The sequence below is a fragment of the Aptenodytes forsteri genome, unplaced genomic scaffold (genome assembly GCF_000699145.1).
Source record: "Aptenodytes forsteri isolate BGI_AS27 unplaced genomic scaffold, ASM69914v1 Scaffold69, whole genome shotgun sequence".
Classification (NCBI taxonomy): Eukaryota; Metazoa; Chordata; class Aves; order Sphenisciformes; family Spheniscidae; genus Aptenodytes; species Aptenodytes forsteri.
Window position 1 is genome coordinate 2367743 of NW_008795885.1, and position 7711 is coordinate 2375453.

General features: G+C 36.9%; 1 long non-coding RNA gene across 4 annotated transcripts in view; it reads right to left on the reverse strand.

The window, feature by feature from the left end:
- Nucleotides 1–706: 706 nt before the first annotated feature.
- Nucleotides 707–7711, reverse strand: part of LOC103903043 — a 36096-nt gene continuing 29091 nt past the window's right edge. For all 4 annotated transcript variants that reach the window (XR_002086262.1, XR_657827.2, XR_002086261.1 and 1 more), the window contains one exon: nt 707–1222. This is a non-coding gene — a long non-coding RNA (uncharacterized LOC103903043). The remainder of the gene's footprint in view (nt 1223–7711) is intronic.

Consider the following 7711-nt stretch of genomic DNA (forward strand, 5'->3'; position numbering starts at 1 on the left):
CCACAAAGCTATCATGCAGCCTATAGACCACAGAACAATGGAAAAGGATTTTATTTTCCTTACAAAAGGATTCTCCTCCAAGTGCAGGCAGTTGACTCAGTAACATGTATTTACTATGCTCTTGTAGACTGATATTTGTTGCACATTTTTATACATCCAACAAGCTTGAAGAGCGATTTCTTTATTACAGCATACAACTACTTATATGAAATATGTGAGCTTCCATAAAATGCTTCAGCAGCCAGGACATTCATTACAAACAGAAATACAGAATGAGTCTTACTAAAGCAAGAACCTATATTTCGCTGTAAATAGCGTCTTCATCACCAGGGAACCATCACAAACACTGGCAGCACACAGAAATATAGTTCTATTTGATACAAATTTACTTGTGGAAAACTAAATGAACAAGGTTCTTATTCTGCAGAGTTCAAAGATGCATTAAAGTCTTATTAATGTTGAAGTACAAGGACATGGAAAGAAGATAGGGAAATTCTTTCAGAGCCTTCAGTTTTATAATCTGCCAATCAAGTGTCAATCTATTGGAGCACAAACTTTGTTCCATCAACAGATGTAGCTCTTGTGATCTGTTGCTTCATATCTATGCATACTTGGGTTAACAGTGTGCATCAGGTGGCCCAGGGCAGATATCAGACATTTGCAAGCAGAATACACAAAGTTTTCAATCCTGTGGCTGATATAAGGAGTGCTACACTGAAGTGAAATGCTTGCAAATAATTTGTTTTCCTTTAGTGACTGGATATAAATAAGAAACTAGACTCCAATGAACAACATTGGGGTAATTTTAATTCTGCTTACGTCTGATGTATCACTTCTTTTAATGGCTGAAAGAGAGTTTCCTTGTTTCCTGTGAAACCCTCTATAATAATGAAGTTTTTCTTCAGAGAGTTACAGAAGTATTTATCAAAAAAATGACAAAAGCTTAAATCGTTAGAAATACATGTTCAAAAAGTTGTATCATTTGTATATGTAACTATCTCAGTTTGTGGCCTGTTCTGTATTGATCTCTAGAACTCAAGATACTCTCCCAGAAGCAGGAGGGAGGATTTTTTCAGATAAGTGATGTATCAGATGGCTAACAAAACAGAGTTCAGAAGATCACAAGACACACTCTTACCCCAGTCAGCAAGCCTCGTACCTGTAAGAGGGGCACATCTGGAGAGCAGCACCACTTCAGGACAAAGCTGGGGCTAGGGAGCACCTGCAAAAACAGTGTACCCCGAGAGATCAAAAGAAGAGTGGGTACATTAGCAAAAGTGGAAAAAAATCTGTATAGGACACGATTGGTAGAGTTTTACTTCGTAACAAAACAGACCCAATCTTTGTTCAAAACATCACACATCAGTGCTGCAGTTCAGAATTAGTGACATTTCTATTCATCCACAGGAAATTCCATCCGAACAATCTATACTGGCTCACAACAACATTACATTACACTTCTAATTTTTGGGGAAATGTAGGCAAGCACCTTCACATTTTCTTCTGTATTGCCCCAGTGAACAAACTTAATAAGTGAGAGCATATATATTGCTAAGCCCCCACCTTATGCTACCAAATACCCTCCTCTGTTTCCCTCACAGGCCAGAATACATACAGAAAATTGCTATTTTGCACCCACTAAGTGGCAGATTGTGGTAAATTTACTTAGCACTTATGTATTAACACTCTGGACCTGATAACAGCTGTGGAAGGCCCCATGCACCTCAACAGGCTTCAAGTTCACAGCTGAACTAGGGTACAATTTTTACTGCCAACTGCCATGTCATCTTTCCCCTTCCAAACTCCTTTTCATTGGTCATAAGTGCAAGATACAACACAGACGACCATAATAATCTGCATAGCACCTCAAATGAAAACCAGGCTGAAGCCTGAACTCTGTCATGGTAGTAATATAAATAATATTTATTCAGTGCTCCAATTAGTCAACTGCGTTTTTAAATAGCAGCAAAACAAGGACAACTTATCAATTCATCAAACTTATGTTTAATGCATAGCCAAATGTACCATGAAGCAAGACAAACACACTCATAATGAACACACAGATTAATGAACCGAAGAACTCACATAACCTTTCTCGGCCAAATGATTTCCTACTCAACAAGCTATCTGAATGAGGTAAATGTACCTTTTATTAAGTAAAATATTATTCAACATGTCTAGAAGTAGTAAGATCTGGTCCCCAAGTAGAATATTTATTCATGCATGCATTTATGTTAATAAAAATGTTAGGTTCTCACCTAGACTTTGGGCATCCACTACATAAATTTAAGAACTCCTGTAGTTATAAAATACAATATAATAAAGAGAACTCTTCTCAAATTTCTTCTGCCTTAGCCATCACCCATATAAAAGAAAAGTAGAATTATATGGTAAACTCTTAACACAACTGATACTTCCAGGAAGAATTAATTATAAGCAAATGTGTAACACAAGCAAGGAACAATTTAATCAATAAAACGATTTATTTGAAAAGCACTGCTGTATTTTAAAAACTACAAAGTTGTACTTGATAACTGCCAGGGATACTTACCATACTGACAAAAACAGAAATCTAAACAAACCAGTTGCACATCAGAGTAACCGTTAGTGAACTCACCCAGCTTTTTAGCATGTAACCAACACCCAGAATTCAGAAGTTTCTGCAAATTTTACTCCAAATACTAGTAGTAGGATAATGAAGTCCTAGTCATTGACCAGACAGCCAGTGAGAAATTTGCACTAAGGCAGCCTTTTTTCCATAGGCCTTATTTCTGATTAATTAAGTTGTTGACAATTTTGTGAGAACATGATGAAGAGCTCAAGCAGCAGTTCCTACCACGATAGGGGCACCACCCTTTTCCTCAAGAGAAGACACCTTGAAAAGCTGTTGTGATTAAGAGAGAGTTACACTGGAGACAAATGTTTACACCTCATGTGGAACTAAAACTTTACAACCTCTATATTGTTTTGGTTACTCCTTGATGCACAGAGAAACCCCTCACAACATCCATCCTCAGGAGATGGTCACAGGAGGTCCTGAGTGGGCATCACAGGCCCCACTGGATTCCACTGTCTCTGCTTGAGACCCTCCATCATAAATACATAATCCCCACTCTTCTACTCCTATGACCAGCAGTTGAACCACTTATTGTCTCACAGATGCCTACAGCCTGAAGGAAAAGTTTGATTTCTCTTTGTATTATGCAGGTTGCTTTTCATAGCTTAGAATAGATCCGCAAGTAAATAGGCAAGGCTTAAAAGGGGGAAATGCAAACAGAGTGCAGCTGTCTTCCTAATAACCTCCAATAAAGTCTTCTACTGGGATGTTCTCCAACCTACAAATACTTTCTGTGTAGAATATAATTAAAAAGAGAAGCCTCATAACTGTCCAAACATTTTCTTTATAGACCATGTCCAGAAAATGTTGCAGCATTCCCAGAGGAGCAAATAGAAAGACTTTGATGGAGAGACATTCACTGAGAGCAGACATTCTGAATTGGATGTTTTCCTTCTGGAAATTTCTTCTGTTTCATAGACATGGTGATGTGGTAAACCTTATCAAAAGTGGTGTTCTCAGGAAGGAATTATTTGAATAAGTTTTTATGTCAGCAGTTTTCCATTATAGCATACTAACTAGCAACAGCAATGGCTGAACAATACACAACGCTTGGAATATAGTAATGAATAATACCTGAGCCTCCCAGCACCTTAATTCTTTCTCTTCCAGTAATGTGTATATGTACAAAGAATCCCTCCAATATCCTTTAAAACTAATTTACAGAACTGTAGCTTTTAGTACTGTAATGATAAACTCTCAAATTACGAATGCGTTCCTGCTACCTTATAACTTTCTGGTTACCTAATCAACTTCTTTAAACAGACCCACAGCAAGCTCTCCTGCTGTTCCACCAGAAGGTCTGCTAATTTTCAGCAGGTAATGACCAGCACAAGTAGGACAAAACTAGGGCTGGGGTTTCAGCCAAACATCTGTGGCAAAAGTATTAGAACCATGTTCAATAAAATACTTTGTGCATTTGTGTCAATTGCACCACATTAGTCAGTTTTGAGGAAAAAAAATTCAAAGCAGTAATTGATTAAAATTCTTTCTGAATTTCACTTCAATATTACTTTTAAAATGCAACATTTCAAAAGGTAGAAATATTTTTTTCCTTCTTCTCCCAAGCTTTTGGAACTTCCAGGATGTCAAAAATATGTCAGTTATTCACACTGTTCAAGACACCCATTGTACTGTTCAGAAAAGCATACTTGACTTGCGAACACCTTGCATACATAAACTATAATGAACTAATGAACTCAGAATTCCTATCTAGTCAAATACCTCCAAAACAAACATTAAAAACCAAATAAACAAAAACAAACCTTCAAAGAGCAGTTTTGTGTAGGGAATAGAAAGGAAACAAATCTTCGGAGTTCTTGCTTTAACTTGTAGGAGAAATCTTGCTGTGGAACTAGGTAATATAATAAGAATTTGGGCTATATTAATCTGAAGCACCTTAAGATCCAGATTCAACCCAATTTGTTTCAATTTATGCCCCATGTGCTCTTGTGTATGATGAGCTCCTAGACAGAATCAGAGTCCATATCATGTTTGCCATCCAAAATTCAAGAATAAATAAATCTGCAAGCCATACAACATCATCAGTGGCTTCCTCAAAAAAAGCAAGCTTAATTTCAAGGAATTACTTTAGGCACACTCTTTCAAAATAAGGGAAAAGATGAGGAGGGATACAACCTTGTGAAAGTCAAATAACAGTCCAAAGGATTTTCAGAAAAATTATGCCTAACGTCGCTACTCAAAAAGAAGTTCAGTGTCACCTGCTGTACAAGCTGGTTTCCATTCATAATGCTTAGAACTGTGTCGCACTGGATACCTGCTGTAAGAATCACAAAACCACTTCTAAGAAGGTGATGAGATATTCCAAATCAGTGGTAGTAAGAACATACTGCTATGCATAATGGGCCCCAAGAGATATGAAAAGAAACCTTCTTCACAGTATACACTCTAACTCCTTCCTCCTAAAAGTATCTGGTTTATGTCTCTAAATATATTCAAGTACAATTATGGTTACATATGCTTTAAAAACCTTTAGTTGTAGCTGCAGCAGCAGCCGGTCTTACATAACCAATTACATACACAGTACTTGTGTGAATACATACAAAGTATTTAATAACTTTAAAACCTTTCACATAATTGAGTCCTTGCAAGCAACAATTTTATAATGACATTGAGTTTCACCCCCAAGTTATTGATATATTTCTTGTCTGAACAGAAAGCCACCGTAGTAGGCAATCCATAGGCTGGGAAAACTGGCTTCAAATCCATTCTTCCCACCGCCAGTGCACAAAAGAGCATGGTGGTCCTGGTTAGCCCACCCTATCCTCAGCAAAGGCCTGGTATGACTGTCCATGCCCCTTACACTCATCCTCTCTAGTCCATGCCAAGTGGACTGCAGTTTACATTCACGATTAAGATACTATAAATCTCTGTGTGGAGGTGTTTATTTCAGCTAGAGTAGCAGCTGACAATTCTCTTTGGAGAGACTATCCTGCCAGGCATGACGTGAAAACGAAACAGAAGGCAAGTCCTACTGCAAGTATTTTACACTGTAAGTTTCTCATAAGTCATAATTGAGCTAAACTTCTTGGCTTTTCTACCTGTGTTCCCATGGTTGTCTGAATGGATTTAGTTTGTTATTTCATGTCAGAAAATGGGAATCTTAAGATGCCCAAGATAAACTTTATAAAAATCACATTACATTTTTCAAGATATTATTCCCATTTATGTAAGATAGCATTAAAAAAAATAAACAAACCCCAAACCCACCCAAAAAAGACCGTGATCATATAGAGAAGTCATTAAATAAAGCCCATGAGACTAGACTAATAATCATCTGACTCTTTTAATAGAAGATGTTTTTCCTTTTATGATGGCAGGGATGGATAGCAGTTGCTTTTCAGTGAAAGACTAAGATTGCTCGACAAGAGACATACTCAGTAAGCAGGTCATATTTCTGTTCTTATTTAACACTTATGTGCAAGGGGAAGTAACAGAATGACATATTGTGCCAGCTGGTGTTTAAATATGCACTGTCACAATCCTGCTCCAGGGTGTACCAAAGTGGACTTTAAAGAATAATTGAAAATTACACAATAAAGCTTTGGGAGGAAATAGTCACATTATAACAGACTATACAAGCAATTTTAATACAGCTGCTGCCATTACTTCTGAAATTTTACAGTCATTATGGAGATCTATGGATGTCAGTTCCTCAAGACCAAGAAGAGGTTGAAGAAAAGATTAGTGAAGTGTTGGGAACAGAAGCTGATTTATTTCAAAAAGGCAAAAAGTATATTGGGTATGCATATTCTTATTCCACAGTAATGGCAGTTCACACACTGTACATGGAGAAGTTTATGCAAGAAGCAGGGAAAAACTTAATATTTCAATTTTTATCTCAACTCAAACTGAACTGTGAATTTAGTTTATCAGTGATTGCTTGTTTTTCTTTATAATTTCTTTTTCACTGGAAGAGAAAGTTGTAACTGGGACTACTGTTAGAAACGACTACTAGTTAGAAAAATCTTTTTTTCATTGTTCAGGAGTTATGGTTAAAATAGGAATAATTCAAATTAGGCATAACATTTAATATTAATATTTTTCTTAACCATTAACCATTACATCTTCTCTCAACTAATAGTAAATTCGTCATCATTTAGAACCTCTTTAAAAGATAAGAAGCCAAAGCTCAACGCTATTTAGTAGTCTGGTTAGGAAAAATACTCCTCCCTGGCAGAAGTTAAAAGCCATTCATATGATACAGGTCATTATTTTAAATAATTACAATAAGCATTAGATTCTTTATTTTTTAAAAGCACCCACCTTACAGAGTCTCTCTTTAAAAAGCTGCATTCACTACATTCTGATGTTTTATATTGGTAATTTATCTTGCATTTTGTATAATTACATTATGCAAATGGTATTAAAAATTGCTTTCTCTCACAAACAATCTATAGCTTCCTGAGCTTATATACAAAATGCACATAGGTTCATAAGTGTGTGTATATATATACACACTTATGTATACATATATAAGTGTTGCTGACTCAGTTAATCTCTATCCAACACAGGAAGACACAGTAAGTTGAAAGAACTGGAGACTGAACCAATGTCTCTACCATCACTCTGAAGTCAAAACAAATTATGGGAAAATGTTGTAAGTAGGCTAAATTGGGAAAATACATTAGTCATCAAATTAGACAAAAAAATCTTGGACCTGTGGCACAGACTGCCTGGCAACTTACTACATTTTAGAAGAGAGTGCTAATAATTGGGACACCGACTAGAAAACATGTCACCAACCAATTTTAATATGAAGAATCCAGGGAGGAATATCTCCTCAAACCTCATGGTTTTCAGAATAACATTTTGTATCAGTTAAATTCTCTGTCAAGGAATATGTAAGAGCTGTGTGACAGAATTTCTGATTAAAACTGTGGAGCATGAATTGAATCTCCCCCTGTACTCGGCCCTGGTGAGGCCACACCTCGAATACTGTGTTCAGTTTTGGGCCCCTCACTACAAGAAGGACGTTGAGGTGCTGGAGCATGTCCAGAGAAGGGCAACGAGGCTGGTGAGGGGTCTGGAGAACAAGTCTGATGAGGAGCGGCTGAGGGAACTGGGGTTGTTTAG